This window comes from Bubalus bubalis, chromosome 1, assembly GCF_019923935.1.
Source record: "Bubalus bubalis isolate 160015118507 breed Murrah chromosome 1, NDDB_SH_1, whole genome shotgun sequence".
In the NCBI taxonomy this organism is placed as follows: Eukaryota; Metazoa; Chordata; class Mammalia; order Artiodactyla; family Bovidae; genus Bubalus; species Bubalus bubalis.
In genome coordinates this window covers 146,952,205-146,968,684 of record NC_059157.1, presented here as the reverse complement: position 1 = coordinate 146,968,684, position 16,480 = coordinate 146,952,205, and the positions used below count along the sequence as shown (strand labels likewise).

Genomic DNA, 16,480 nt, shown 5'->3' with positions numbered 1-16,480 from the left:
CTCTATATGCATGTGTCTGATTTCCCTGGTGGTTCAGACGGTAAAGCACATTTGCCTACAATGCAGGAGACCTGGGTTCAATCCCTGGGTGGGGAAGATCCTTTGGAGAAGGAAATGGCAACCCACTCCATATTCTTGCCTGGAAAATCCCATGGACGAAGGAGCCTGCTGCTGCTGCTGCTAAGTCGCTTCAGTCGTGTCTGACTCTGTGCGACCCCATAGATGGCAGCCCACCAGGCTCCACCGTCCCTGGGATATTCCAGGCAAGAACACTGGAGTGGGTTGCCATTTCCTTCTCCAATGCATGAAAGTGAAAAGTGAAAGTGAAGTTGCTCAGTCATGTCCGACTTTTAGTGACCCCATAGACTGCAGCCTACCAGGCTCCTCCGTCCATGGATTTTCCAGGCAAGAGTACTGGAGTTGGGTGCCATCGCCTTAGGCTACAATCTATGGAGTTGCAAAGAGTCGAACACAACTGAGCAACTTCACACACACACACATGTGTCTAGTTTATGAACTAGCAATTCTAATTATTTACCGAAGAGATATATAAATCTATGTCCACAAGGAGCCTTATACAAAAAGAGTCAAAGCAGATTTTTCATAATGGCACCAAACTGGCAACAACCCAAATGTCCATCCACTAGTTAAGTGTATAAATAAAGATCTACAAATGTTTATAGGGGAATGAAAGTAAAGTGAAAGTGAAGTCGTTCAGTCATGTCCAAATCTTTGTGACCCCATGGACTGTAGCCTACAATGCTCTCCATCCATGGGATTTTCCAGGCAAGAGTACTGGAGTGGGTTGCCATTTCCTTCTCCAGAGGATCTTCCCAACCCAGGGATCGAACCTGGGTCTCCCGCATTGTAGGCAGATGCTTTACCATCTGAGAGAAAGCTGTTTAGAAAAAATTTTTTTAAAGAGTGGGCTACTAATATATACTACAACCTGGATGAATCTCAAGGACATTTTATTAAATAAAAGAAGCCATTCACAAAAAGGTACATATTGTGTATTTCCATTACATGAAGTTCAAGAAAAAGCAAAATACTTCTATAATAATAGGAATTATAAAAATCATTACCCAGTAGTCAGTAGATTGATTAGAGGGCCCAAGTGGATTTTCTGGAATGAGTGAAATATTCTTTTTCTTTGTTTGGATAATGCTTTCACAAGTGTACATTTATCAAAGCTAAATGAATTGTATTCCTCAGATATATGCATCTAAGTGCATATAAAAATTACTTCAGTACCAGTAAAGAATCTTCTTGAAATGAAAGAGATGTGAAGATGTGGGTTCAATCCCTGGGTCAGGGAGATCTCCTGGAGGAGGAAATGGCAACCCACTCCAGTGTTCCTGCCTGGGAAATCCCATAGACAGAGGAGCCTGACAGGCTACAGTCCATGGATCACAATATTGGACATGACTGAGCTACTAAACAGCAACAAATTAGTAAAAACATACATATTTCTCTTATAAGGTAGTAAAAATATTTCCCTCTATAACTTTAAATAAAATCATTATACTATTATTCCCAGGTATTTGGGAAAAGATTGTTCTGAGCTTGTCATAGTGGGTGTTTATGGATGGGATTAACATTTGACTCAACAGACTAATCACAAGTTGCCCTCCCTAATGTGGATGAGCCTTATACCATCAATTGAAAATCTGCATAGAACAAAAAGACTGAGTAACAGGAAACTCCTCTTGTCTGACTCTTTGAGCTGGGATGTTGTTCTTTTTTATCCTTTGGCTTCAGACTGAACATTGGCTCTTCTTGGGTCTCAAGACTGCCAGCTTTTGAATTGGAACATTGACCATCAATTCTAGTGCTCAGGCTTTTGGACTCACCCTGGGACTACACATCAATTCTCCTGGGTCTCCAGTTTGCTGACTGTAATTCAACCTTTCAGCTTCCATAATTATGTAAGTCAATCTTTTATAATACATTTCTTTATATGTTTTATATTATATTCTGATATTTCTGTATTGATATTTATATATTGTGATATACATTATATTTTTGATTATCAATTCATCTTAAATTTGGGTGTTTCTAGAAATAGGATTAAATGTGATTTTCTTGTAGATCTGTAATCAGAGGGGTCGATTTAGTATAATGATCAAATTTTGATTGGTCATATTCCATTAATACCATAAAAAAGATTATACTTCACACCTTCATTTCAGACAATTGGTTTCCTAGTCTTTTTCTCCACCACTCTTTCCCTTTTAACCCACTTGCAAGCTAATTCCTTCTGTGTAACTCTCTTCACCTTTCTATAATTATTTTACTCAGAATTGTGTGTGTGGTCAGTTGTGTCTGACTCTTTGTGATACTGTGTAGCCCACCAGGCCCCTTTGTCCGTGGGATTTCTCAGGGAAGAATGCTGGAATGGGTAGACATTTCCTTCTCCAGAGAATCTTCCCAATGCAGAGGTCAAACCCGTGTCTCCTGCGTCTCTTACATTGCAGGTGGATTCTTTACTGCTGAGCCAAAGGGGTTTCCATTCTTAGAATTAAGCCCCATTTATTTAACTAATTCTCAGCTATAAAATTCTTAACATCATTCTCTTTGACCATCACCATCAACTTTATTATAATCAGGGAAGCAGTTTAGATTAGTGGTTAAGATCATGGACTTGACATTTGGAATTACTAGCTGTTTGACCTTAGTTAACATCTCTGTACTTAAGTTTCAGTCTCTGGAGAGACAATACCTGTCTTATGCTGTTGTTAGCATGTGATGACAATGTATTTCAAATATTTAAAAGAATATTGGACATAAACACCTGGAGAAGCGAATGCAACCCTCTTCAGTATTCTTGCCTGGAGAATCCCATAGACGGAAGGACCTGGTGGCCTACAGTCCATGGGGTCACAAAGAGTCAGACATGACTTATGTGACTTAGCTCACTTGAACATAAATAAGGTGACATCATTATCAAAAATAAAACTTAGTATATTGACACATTACCTTCATTATCATCACCAAGCATACACTATGTGCCTAAAAAAAAGAGAGAGAGAGAGAGAGAAAAAAGGTAAATTTTTCTAGTTTTATGAGCATGCATGTGTGCTCAGTCATTCAGTCTTGTCCATCTCTTTGCAACTGCTTGAACTCTAGCCTGTCAGGCTCTTCTGCCCATGGGGTTTTCCAGGCAAGAATACACAAATGAATTGCCATATCCTCCCCCAGGGTATCTTTGTGACCCAAGGATGGAACCCACATCTCCTGTATTAGCAGGCAGATTCTTAACCACTGAACCACGTGGGAAACCTAATTTTATGAGACTTACAATCTAGTGGTGAAAGTTAATCATTCACACATAAGCCATAAGATTAATTACAAATCATACTGTAAAAATATATTGCATATACAGTTAAAGGTAAGAATCAATCACCGATTCAACAGACATGAATTTGAACAAACTCAGGGAGATGGGGAAGGAGAGCGAAGCCTGGCATGCCGCAGTCCATAAGGCCACAAAGAGTCAGACACAACTTAGCAACTGAACAACAACAACATTGAAAGATATAAGTGTAGTTTTTTCTTAAACTTACACTTTTTCTTAAAGCATAACAATTTAAAGCAAAGACCTAGAGGGATGGTATGGGGAGGGAGGAGGGAGGAGGGTTCAGGATGGGGAACACACGTATACCTGTGGCGGATTCATTTTGATATTTGGCAAAACTAATACAATTATTTAAAGTTTAAAAAGAAAATAAAATTTTAAAAAAAGTGCATCCAAAAAGTGTTAAAATTTTCCATTGTTATACAAATGCAAAGTATTATTTTTATCACCATTATCATGTAGTCTAAAAATTACATTCCAAAAGAAGAACCTGAAGACCACAAAACTGAGTTGCCAACACTAAATCAGTAGCAGACCAAAGACCAAAATCTAATTTAGCTAGCTCCCGATTACTATTCTTTCAGATAAAATTTGGAGAAATGCAGTAACTAAAGACAGTAGAGTGAAATGAGTGAAACTGGAGAAGAGTGGAGTTTTGTTTCAGATCATTAGAGGGAAAGATATGATTAAAATTTAGGAATAATTGTATGATCTTGCATACTATTGCATAATGTGTATAATGCAAGAATGCGAATAATATGGCATAATGGGAGAAGAGATGAGTACGCTAAAAATGAACTCTTCTATAAAGGATACAGTATGAAACTATCTTAGGATCCAATTTAAAACTATCTTAGTTTCAAACTAAATTTTTCTCTTCCCAAATCTCTCTAGGTGACAAATGGTACTTAAATTAAGTATTGACTTAAGGGAAAAGATCTATTTTACTGTAAAATCTATTAATGCTATTATTAAGACTTTCAGAGATATTTGAAATGGTTCCTCAAGAACTTTTCAAACAGACAAAGCTGTTTTAAGAATCATAATATTGTAATTTGCTAAACTCTTTATTATACAATAAGAATTTAAGAATCTTAAGGATGTTATTCCATAGTTTCATGATGAAGTTGAGGAGCAGAATGACTTACTTGGAAATGATTTGGGCTTATATGATATCTTTTGGAGTGAATTATAAATTACATAATTTTATATAGGTAGGCTTTATATATTGAAAGCCTACCAAAATAGTTAAAGGGGTTATATCAGCTTGTAATAGAAGGAAGAGAAACAAAACAACATGAGGAAGGGTTCTGAACCTTCAAACATTTACAAGTAGAGAATCTGCTTAAGTCAATTCTTAAGAAGCCTTAGGGAAAGAAAAGGTGGACTCAGAGGGAAGGACTAAGTTGAACAATATCTATGGAGAACAAGGAGTAAGAGTGAACTCTAATCAAAGAAAAATCTAATCAAACTGGCAACATGTAACTAGCTAAATTTCAGAATTGATATGGACCAGTAATCACTGTGTTCCTTCCTCTTACCTGTCATTTTTAATGGGACTGTCCATAGCAGTTATCCAATGTTTGTCCCCAAATTTTGAGCCTTTGGAGACCTAGAACAATTGGCTCTTCAAGTCAAATGTTTCACTTGATATCACATCATTCAAAAGAGTGCTCAAAGAGCCGTATTTGAGGAACTGCCCATAAAATGTATCACCTATACTTAGGTCTGATTTAGACAATAAGGTTCTTAACTTTGAGCTGATGTAATTATGGAATGAGACTTTTCTGTCTTGGGGAAGAGAAAGGACATTTTTTGCATGTGGGAGAGATATAAATTGTGGTAGCCTGAAACAAACTGTGGCAGATAGTATTTTTCAAATATGACAATAATATTATCTCCTAGCTCCCTTTTCCTTTTTACCATGTGTCTTTGAGACCTCTCCAATGAAGAGTTATTCCCTTCCCTTAAATTTGGGCAGGACTGTGACAAAGCTCTATGGCTTTGAGAGAGAAGGTTGTAAAGTGTGTTATATCTTTCTAGTTCATTTAGACTGCTTGCTCTTAAAAAATCTAGCTACTGTATTTGTATAATCCCATGAGGCCTGTGTAGAGAGGATCATGTGAAGAAGAACCTAGACCTCTGGTCCACAGTTCTGACTGAACTCTCGTCTGATATGCCAATGTGGCAGTCATGCAAGTAAACCATCTTGAATATTTTAGCCTCTAGTTTAACAACTTTCAGCTGATGATGCACAGAATATTGTAGATATGTAAACAACATAAATTAATATTAAGTCATTAAATTTCAGAGTGATTTATTACACAAATGATGTAACAGTGAAGACAGAATAAAATCGAACTCCTACCCTGTCTCATGAGGCCATGTATAATCTAGTATTTACCTATTCCCTATGCTCATGCTTTAGCATCATTCGTTCCGAAAAACACCCAGGACTGATCTCCTTTAGAATGGACTGGTTGGATCTCCTTGCAGTCCAAGGGACTCTCAAGAGTCTTCTCCAACACCACAGTCCAAAAGCAGCAATTCTTCGGCACTCAGCTTTCTTCACAGTCCAACTCTCACATCCATACATGACCACTGGAAAAACCATAGCCTTGACTAGACAGACCTTTGTTGCCAAAGTAATGTCTCTGCTTTTGAATATGCTATCTAGGTTGGTCATAACTTTCCTTCCAAGGAGTAAGCGTCTTTTAATTTCATGGCTGCAGTCACCATCTGCAGTGACTTTGGAGCCCCCCCAAACAAAGTCTGACACTGTTTGCACTGTTTCCCCATCTATTTGCCATGAAGTGATGGGACCGGATGCCATGATCTTTGTTTTCTGAATGTTGAGCTTTAGGCCAGCTTTTTCACTCTCCTCTTTCACTTTTATCAAGAGGCTTTTGAGTTCCTCTTCACTTTCTGCCATAAGGGTGATATCATCTGCATATCTGAAGTTATTGATATTTCTCCCAGCAATCTTGATTCCAGCTTGTGCTTCTTCCAGCCCAGCGTTTCTCATGATGTACTCTACACAGAAATTAAATAAGCAGGGTGACAATATACAGCTTTCGCCTATTTGGAACCAGTTTGTTTTTCCATGTCCAGTTCTAACTGTTGTTTCCTGACCTGCATACAGTTTTCTCAAGAAGCATATCAGGTGGCCTGGTGTTCTCATCTCTTTCAGAATTTTCCACAGTTTATTGTGAGCCACACAGTCAAAGGCTTTGGCATAGTCAATAAAGCAGAAATAGATGTTTTTCTGGAACTCTCTTGCTTTTTCGATGATCCAGCGGATATTGGCAATTTGATCTCTGGTTCCTCTGCCTTTTCTAAAACCAGCTTGAAGCTGAACTCCAGTACTTTGGCCACCTCATGCGAAGAGTTGACTCATTGGAAAAGACTCTGATGCTGGGAGGGATTGGGGGCAGGAGTAAAAGGGGACGACAGAGGATGAGATGGCTGGATGGCATCACAGACTCGATGGACGTGCGTTTGAGTGAACTCCGGGAGTTGGTGATGGACAGGGAGGCCTGGGGTGCTGCAGTTCATGGGGTCTCAAAGAGTTCGACATGACTGAGCGACTGAACTGAACTGAACTGAACTATGCTCATGCTATACTATTCTCCATTGTACTTGCTTTTTTATGATCACACTGATTTTTCTCCTATTTTCTAAAATATAACTAGTTCCTTTCTTCAGACTTTGTCATTGTCATTTCCTTAATGAGAATATTTTTTTCTCTGAATCTTGTAATTCAGGTTGCAGTTTAAGGAAAGTATGCTCAGAAATAGTCTCTCTGACAATTCAGTCTGAAGTACCCACCAAGAATTCCAGCCCATCTCCGTATTTATTTTTTTTAAGGAGTATCTATCTAATCATCATCTATATGTCAATCTATCTATCCTATCTATTTTATCATTCCACTACTAGAATAAGCCCTATGAGAACAGGGTCTTTGTTATTCTGATCTTTTTCTCAATCTCTATTACCTAGAACAGTACTTGGTACATAGTAGGTACTCCACAATTATATATCAAATGAATGAATCAGAGGAAATTAATATTAATTCAGTTTTACATAGCAAAACAGAAATCTAAAATTTAATACAACACATATTTCCTAGAAATAAAATTCTTTCTTTTTAAATAAAATATTTTAGATTGTTTCAGAAAATATTCACAAGCTTGTGACAACAAAACAGATAAGATGATTTCTATTGGATGGATCAGATGGATCACCTCCATAAGTTCCTTCATATAAATCAATAGTGTATAATAAACTCAAAATCTTAGATAAGACTTTACATATTTAGTTGATTGATATTTTTTCTATTAATATGAATCTTTACTTTCTGCAAGACAGACAAAAATATAATTCTGAAATTCTGTTTTTAATATTATGTTTGCAATTTAGTGTTAAACTTCGTTTAAAACTTCCTCTCCAGAGAGAAGAAAAAATTTATAAATAATAGTCAATAAAAGAAGAGATAACTTTGGGGCATGAATTCTTGGCATAATAGTGATATAGCTTTTTCATCTAATCATTGTTACACATAGATTAAATTTTTTTTAATGATTTTAATTTACTTACTTGGAATTTACTTCTTTGCACTTCAAAGCCTGGGTAACTGAGTGCAGAAATGTAGTTAGAATAATCCTTCTAATCAAGGATTATTAGCCACCTCTTTAGAGTCCCAAAATAAGTTAGAGAATTTGCATTAGTGATTTTCTCCCTGAGGAAAAGCAGTAATCTGAAGTCTCATTAGCATCTAATTCTGAAAAAAATCAGAGGATCTGTTTATATCATAACCTGATGTTTGCAGCTTTCCTCAGTTTTCCCAGGAATTTCTTGAGATATATCCTGCTGAGAGAGGTATACCAAGTCCTTTTGGTTTGAGACACATATAGAGCAAGCCATAGCCTTAGGCCAGAGGGCAGTCTTCTCTGATCATCTACATTCCTGTTCTAAACTACCTCTACTGTTGGCTCTTGAACAGGAATATCCTGGGATTAGTAGTTGGTAAGGCAATGGCACCCGACTCCAGCACTCTTGCTTGGAAAAATCCTATGGATGGAGGAGCCTGTTAGGCTGCAATCCATGGGGTCGCTAAGAGTTGGACACGACTGAGAGACTTCACTTTCACTTTTCACTTTCATGCATTGGAGAAGGAAATGGCAACCCACTCCAGTGTTCTTGCCTGGAGAATCCCAGGGACAGGGTAGCCTGGTGGGCTGCCGTCTATGGGGTCACACAGAGTCGGACACGACTGAAGTGACTTAGCATAGCATAGCATAGGCTCTAATTGCCTATTATTTCTTGCTCATTTTCTTATACCTTTGATAAAAGTGAAAGGCTGAGCCTTCAATAGCTTTTGTGCTTATGTCATTCTATTAGCCTAATCATAATATGATTCCACTTATGCACAAACAGCAGCAGCAATCATTACTTAATTCTAATTCCTATCTCACTGTAAATAAGACAGACCATGATTTTACTAACAAATTTCTAATGCACATAAGTAATAGCATATACTTAGGTTATCACAGTGCCTAACTCTCCCTTATGAGCAAAATGACTGTATTTTCTTGTGCTTACCTTGCAGTTTCACAAGATGTCCCATTAATTTCATTATTGTTCCCTTAGGCTATTAGTCATAGTCACTTCCCTCATCACTTGCTTCTCTCTGTTGGTGCCTTATCTTTTCCTTTCTACCCCTGCTTGGCATTGTTTCCCTATTAGTGAGAGCTTCTTTAATGATGTGACTTCCTCCACTTTCCTTGCCTTCAGATTGTCCCATAGCATCTTCGGTCATTCTTCACATATATTATTTGCTTTATGCCATACTATATTTGTAAAATACATAAAATATTGGTGGCATTTTTTATTTTACAGATGATGAAACTGAAGTATGGAAGATAAATGACTCCCCAGAGGCAATGATTTGTGGACCTTGTAGTGGGCTTGATGGAAGGAAAATAGAGGTGAAGTGCCAAAATAGAGAAATTGCATAAGGACAGATGAAATAACACACACAGAGCATTTATCTCATCCTGAAGCTTCCCCATTTCACAAAATTCCTAAGATATTGAGAGAAAAAAATGGCATGAACATGTTTAATCTTATACCAGTTAGTGCCATTTTTCTTTATCCCAACAAATACATCTATAAATTCTATTTCACATATCATTTAACTTTATCTACCTACCATGATACTGTTCAGCTGACACATTCTATTTATTAAATATTGATTACAGACATTTTCAGTCAGTTCAGTCACTCAGTCGTGTCCGACTCTTTGCGACCCCATGAATCGCAGCACACCAGGCCTCCCTGTCCATCACCAACTCCTGGAGTTCACTCAGACTCATGTCCATCAAGTCAGTGATGCCATCCAATCATCTCATCCTCTGTCGTCCCCTTCTCCTCTTGCCCCCAATCTCTCCCAGCATCAGAGTTTTTTTTTCCAATGAGTCAACTCTTTACATGAGGTGGCCAATCAGTCCTTCCAAAGAAATCCCAGGGCTGATCTCCTTTAGAATGGACTGGTTGGATCTCCTTGCAGTCCAAAGGACTCTCAAGAGTCTTCTCCAACATCACAGTTCAAAAGCATCAATTCTTTGGTGCTCAGCTTTCTTCACAGTCCAACTCTCACATCCATTTATGACCACTGGAAAAACCATATCCTTGACTAGACGAACCTTTGTTGGCAAAGTAATGTCTCTGCTTTTGAATATGCTATCTAGGTTGGTCATAACTTTCCTTCCAAGGAGTAAGCGTCTTTTCATTTCATGGCTGCAGTCACCATCTGCAGTGATTTTGGAGCCAAAAAAAAAAAAAAGTCTGACACTGTTTCCACTGTTTCCCCATCTACATCCCATGAAGTGATGGGACCAAGATGTCATTTTAGTGGCCTAAAATTACACATTTGTTATACTTTACTTCTCTGGGAAAAGAGTGATTTCAAAAAAGATCATGGTTCCTAGTGTTACCTGTGTGATACTGTCTTCAACAGTGGACTTAAGGATGCTATTACTCTACTTGCTCAAAATTTATCAGTTTCCCTTGGTCCTCTCTGTTAGCCTCAAGGTTAGGTCTCTGTCCAATTATTTCTTCTTTCCTGTTTCCAGGGCTAATGTAAATAACTGCACTTAATATGTAATGCCATTCTGAAGTGTACCAACCCAAAAAATATATCTAATGACCTTGCAACAGTTTTATATACCAGAGTTTCTATTAGGACCCTTAGCAGAATGTTGGGGCTTCCCTCATAGCTCAGTCAGTAAAGAATCTCCCTACAGTGTAGAAGATTCTGGATCAATTCCTGGGTTGGGAAGATCTCTGGGAGAAGAAAATGGCAACTCACTCCAGTGTTCTTACCAGGAGAATCCAATGGACAGAAGAGCCTGACAGACTACAGTCCTTGGGGTCACAAGAGTCAGACACGACTTAGCAACTAAACCACCACCAAGAGCAGAACAGGCTCTAATTAATACAAAGAAAACAAGCCTATACCTACTGATAAATAGAAGATTCATTTATGAGTTTCTACAATGGGGCAAGTTGTGTTATAAATGTTGAGAACTCAAAACAAAATAGTACAGACACAGCCCCACTCTCATGGAGCTTACATTCTACTATTGGAAGAAACAGATAATAATAAAATAAAAATAGAATAAAACATTGGGGAGTTCTTATAAGTACTGTTAAGAAAAATAAAGTAGGAAAATAAGATAGACAGACATGGATACTTATTTCAGGATTGAAAAAAAAAAGGACTTCCTGGTGGTCCAGTGGTTAGGATTCTGCACTTCTGCAGCAGGTATGGGTTCAACCCCTGGTTGAGGAAAACAAAGTTCCACATGCTACGGGGCACAGCTCTCCCCTCTCCACCCTCCCCCCCCCCCCACCCCCTAAAAAAGCACCTTTCTCTCAGGAGCCGAGATAAAAGTAAGAAAGCTACTTTGTAACAGGATATGTGAACAGAAATCTGAATGAAGTGGATAAATGAGCCTGCCATGCAAGTATGTGGAGGCATAATATTTCTGGGTGGGGGAATAGCAAGTGCAAATGTCCTGAGATAAAAATGAGCTCCAAGAACTTAAGGAATAGCAAGGAGACCACTGTGGCTAGGGTAAAATAGTCAACTAGTAGAATATTAGGAAATGAAGACACAAAGAAAGCTGAAGAAGTCAAATTGCAAGTTAAGAGCCATAGTAAAAACCAAAGAATTTATTCTAAATGTGATAGGAAATTATTGAAAAGTTTTGAGCAGAGGACCAACATTATCTAGTTTGCCAATTGGAAGTGTCATTCTTGCTGCTGTGTAGAGAATAGACTGAGGAATGCAAGGCAATATTTCACATTTTTTGGAGGTGAGTTAGGTGGATATAGAAGTTGTCCATGTTGGATATGATGACATCAGTTGGGTTGATGGTGGAGGTGGTGAGAAGAGTGAAAATAAGCACACATGGGGGATTTCCTGGTGATCCAGTGGTTAGGATTCCATGCTTCCACTGCAGAGGACCCAAGTTTGATCTTTGGTTGAGGATCTAAGCTACTCTGGGCAGCCAAAAAAGAAAAAAATATAATTGATTTCTTCAGTTAAGATTTGTGCATTTTCCAGGAATTCCCTGGTGGTCTAATTGTTAGTGTTGGGGGAGTGTGTAATTTCCTCAATTCTGTCTCATCACAACAAACATTTTAAGTGATGGACCCAGATGGATTAGTGGTACAGCTCCGTGTTACAGCTCAGTTTTATTTAGAAAATAAAGGAAAATACATCCTCAAGGCCTGAGGGCATGCTGACCAAAAAGACATGAAAAGAAGAGAGAGAGAGAGAGAGAGAGACAGCGAGAATGAGAGAGAGCAAGAGCAAGAGGCAGAGAGGGAGAGAGTGAGGGAGAGCAAGAAAGTGCAAGAGAGAGTGAGCAAGAGCAAGCGAGAGCTAGAGAGGGAGGGAGGCAGATAGGGAGAGAGGCCCCCAGACTTTTGGCTCCTCTTTTTATATGTTGTTTTTGTTTTTGTTTTGTCCCTCCCCCGGCTCTGCCCTATGTAAACTGGGCTAGCCAGGAGTGCTGTTTGTTCTACCTGGGGTCCTCACTCTTGTCCTCAGACCTTTCTTTGTTCTATTTTTTCAGGCTTTTCCCTTCCTTGTCATTTAGCTACCCCCGTTCTGGACTCCTAAACTATTCTAACTACCTAACATTAAGATTCTGCACTCTCACTGCCAAAGGTCAGGGTTTGATCCCTCAAGGAGGAGATGAAATCCATAAGCCACGTGGTGTGCACAAAAACAAAAAAGAACATACACCCAAGGTAGCTCTTACCTTTGCTCTGACTACTATTTACTGAAGGATTAGATGTAAGGTTTAAGAGAAATAGAAAGCTGAAATACGACTGCAACATTTTAATCCTGAGCAACTAGGTTCATGGTGGTACCATTTTCTTCCATAAGGAACACTGGAAGACAAGAAAGTTGAGGGCAGAAATAACAGGAATCAAGAGATAATATATTTCAAGATGTTGAGCTGAGGTGCCTTAAGACTTCCAATTAGAGGTTATTGTTTTGTTTTAGGTCAGTTGAGTTAATCTGGAATTTCATGTTTCCCTCAATTCTCTTCCCTGAATAGTTCCAGGTGAGTAATAAAGACATTAATAATAAGGTTGGGAAGGCAAAAGTGAAGCAATAGTCATCTTATTTCTATTCTCACAAAGATGATGCAGGGGATAAGGTACTTTTGCAGGACACACTTGTGGTCACTCATCTGCTGACTCATCTTGCTGGTGTGAGGCAGCAACCAGCTCTCAAAAACTTAAGGCATATGAAAAGGAAAGCAAGTATTATACTTGTGGAGAGATATTTTATACTGCTTGCATTATAACAGATAGATGCATAGTGAGAATGGAGCCTATTAAATAATGTGACAAGGGATTTAAGTCATGATTAAACAGTCCTTGGCCAGAAAGGATAACAAATACCTTTACACAAAGCTCCCATTGGTCCTGGAGCCTGGCAGGTACTGGCAGTGCTTTCAAGAGGCTACAGAGTAAGGTCTGCTGCAGTTTTGCTGGGCTTGTTAAAAATAGCCCTAAGCCAGACACATGCCATCCATCAGAATTAAGTGGATCACTCAGCACCTGCTTCCTGTATCCTGTCTTCTGTTACTCCATGTGCTTTCTCAGATCCTGATGGGTCCTTGGCCCATGCTTCAGGGTGTAACAGTGATCTCTGCCTAGGGAAAAGGTAATGATCTCTGGAACAGTGCATGCAAGCCAGGCATATATTTATCATCTGAGAATTGAGCTTCCATTACTAATAATAGCTGTCTTGTATTGAGTACTTACTCTGTGCCAAACTTTTGCGAAACACACTCCAGATTTTATCTCATTTAATCCTGGCAACAGTGGTATAAGGTAAATTCTAGTATTATTCTCTCTTTGTATGGAAATCAATTTAATTGTAAAGAAATCTACTGAATTGCTCAAGATCTCACAGGAAATGGCAGAACAGTAATGACTCAACCAGACGCCACCTGCCTGTAATGACTGACTTCACTTTTATTATATTAAATTGTTCCCTTGTCTTCGGTTAACTTGGAGAACACTTCTCTCTTGCAGAGACTTTTGGGAGTATCTGACTGTTTGATTTGAAGTTGAACTCTGATGTGGCCCCTGGGTTCTTTGAAATCTTGAAGGAGGGAGTGGAACCTGCAATAACTTGTGATGTTTCAGAGGAAGCAGAGATAAACAGACATATCCTTAAGAAAGATCTTTCTATTCTGGGACAGTCACTTGAATGGATCATATAAACATGTAAATAAAAAATATATGCAAATTATATACCAGATGCAAAAAGTAGTCTCCATATCAGAAAAGCTATTCCAGACTCTGCATTATAGCAATAAATATATTCTTTTTAACATTGGAAGTGGAAAATGTGGTCACTGTGGTATATATATCTCTGCAGCCTGATATCTGATTTTTTCTGTTAATAGGTTGAGATTTGACTGTTCTAGAAAACAACAGCTTGTCCTGTGGAGAATTCTGAGTACGTGCGGATGGAAAGCCAAGGCTAAATACCAAAAAAAAAAGGAGCTATTTTCCTGTGAGATAGAAAGCAGTGGTGAAGATGGTGGAGCTGGAGGAACAATAGCTGGACCAAAAGGCAAGACTTACAATCCACTAGGAAGATGTAGCCATCATAAGATTTATGTGCTAAGAAACATAGCTAAAAATTGTATGAAGCAAATCTATTAGAAATATAATTGCACAAAATAATAAATTTAAAAATTTCAGTAAACAACATAGAATTTTTTTCAAAATACTCATAGAATATGTTAGCCGAAAAAAAATCAATACAATGCAAGAAAATTTATATGTGCTATAAGAATGGCAGACAATAGACTAAAATTTGAAATTAAAAGAAAAAAGAGCCAAAATGAAAAAAATGTCTTGAAAATAAAGATACTTTTCTCAATTATTGGTGTTAAAGATGAAATCAGACTGAAATTATAGATTAGAAACAAATTTCACTACATATCAAATCACATATTAAAATTATACTCAGAAGAAGTTTTATAGCACTATATGCTTTTTTTTAATTAAAAAATGTCTGATATAAGTGGAATTTGCATTCACCTCAGGAATCTGGGAAAACAACAGAATAAACCAAATAAAAAATGAAGAATCAAAACTAACATAATTTGTGGTCACTATGTAAAATAAAATCAGATCTAAGTAAACTTGTTTTGTCTATGGAACAATACAGAGAACAAGCAAAAATAAGTCAGTTACTTGCTCTAGGAAATTTTTGCTCTTCAAAGACAAGACTTTCAAATAACTTTTTAATTAAGACTAATAGCTTTTATCAAGACTACAATAGCTTTAATCAAGACTAATTCAACAATACTGATTTCAAGACACTTATATAATGGGGCCCATCAATCCAAAACTTTTATTTTTAAACCCTGCCAAATCCTAACCAGTTTCCCTCCTGGCAGGGCTCATATTAAAGTCATTCAGTTCAGGCACTGAAACCTAATGAACATCTTTCTCCCTCTGACTTTACCTCTTTTGAGTCTTCTTTACTGCATAAGGTCTAATAAACAACTTTGCTTGATGATATTTCTGGAGGAATTTTAAAAAGTTAAATTTTAAGAAGTTAAATAATTTTTGCTTATTGACATTACTTTAATGTCAATAAATGTAAAATTATTTAAATGAGGGAGAAGTGACCAATATTTTTTCACAGAATTCCAGATAATATATGGAGATACTTACCCTCTTGGAGGTGGAACTTAATTCTTGTCCCTTCCTTGCATCCTCCCATTAAGAATGAGCTAGATGATATGTTTCAAACAATTGTACAGGGGAAGGTAAAATGGTAAATTTACAGTGGAGGAACCTGGCAAACATTACCTTAACCAAATGACGAAGGTTAACATCACCAGTGATGCCATGTGGACATCATTGCTCCCTGATATGCTGTTGTGTAAAAGCTACTTACCTTTGTGCTATTCTTTTCCCAAGCCCAGAACCCCAGTGTAATCATGAGAAAAACAGCAGACACTTCCATGTTTAGGGACAATTAAATGAATCAAAAAGAATGAGTAAATAAATGACTTAGGAGGAGAAAGGATGAATGAAAGAATAAGAATAAAGTAACAGTAGAGGAAATAAAGAAAAAAGTAGAACATTTTCAAAAGTTGTATTAATAGTGCTCGACAATTTTTTTTTTAATAAGCTAAACATCAGTATTTAACTGGCTGGAAGTAATAACGATTAGACCTTGATAGGAAATATTTATTACTTTTGTCTGTTTTATAAACAGAATATGATCATGTGCATTATTAAATACAACAAATAACTTTGCTATATAACTGCTTAAATTATAAAAACACATTTCATTCACGTGCTTTCTTCAAAGCAGTAGAATTTTATTATAATTATATAGATTTTTCATGAGTAGAAACATTGCTATTTTCCTAAAAGAATTGTATTATCAGCTTTGCATAATGCATCCTGACTTATTATATTAATATAAAAATTTATTTTTTTTTAATTATGCATTTTCCATGGTTATTTGTGTACTGCTTTTCAATTAATAGCTTTCATCTG

The 16,480-nt window shown here is 37.4% G+C and overlaps 1 long non-coding RNA gene across 1 annotated transcript; it reads left to right on the top strand.

Moving 5' to 3' along the window:
- Nucleotides 1-1,792: 1,792 nt before the first annotated feature.
- LOC123334159 lies at nt 1,793-14,658 on the top strand. The gene is made up of 2 exons (XR_006551975.1): nt 1,793-1,928; nt 14,359-14,658. It is a non-coding gene; the product is annotated as an uncharacterized LOC123334159 (long non-coding RNA).
- Nucleotides 14,659-16,480: the final 1,822 nt, after the last annotated feature.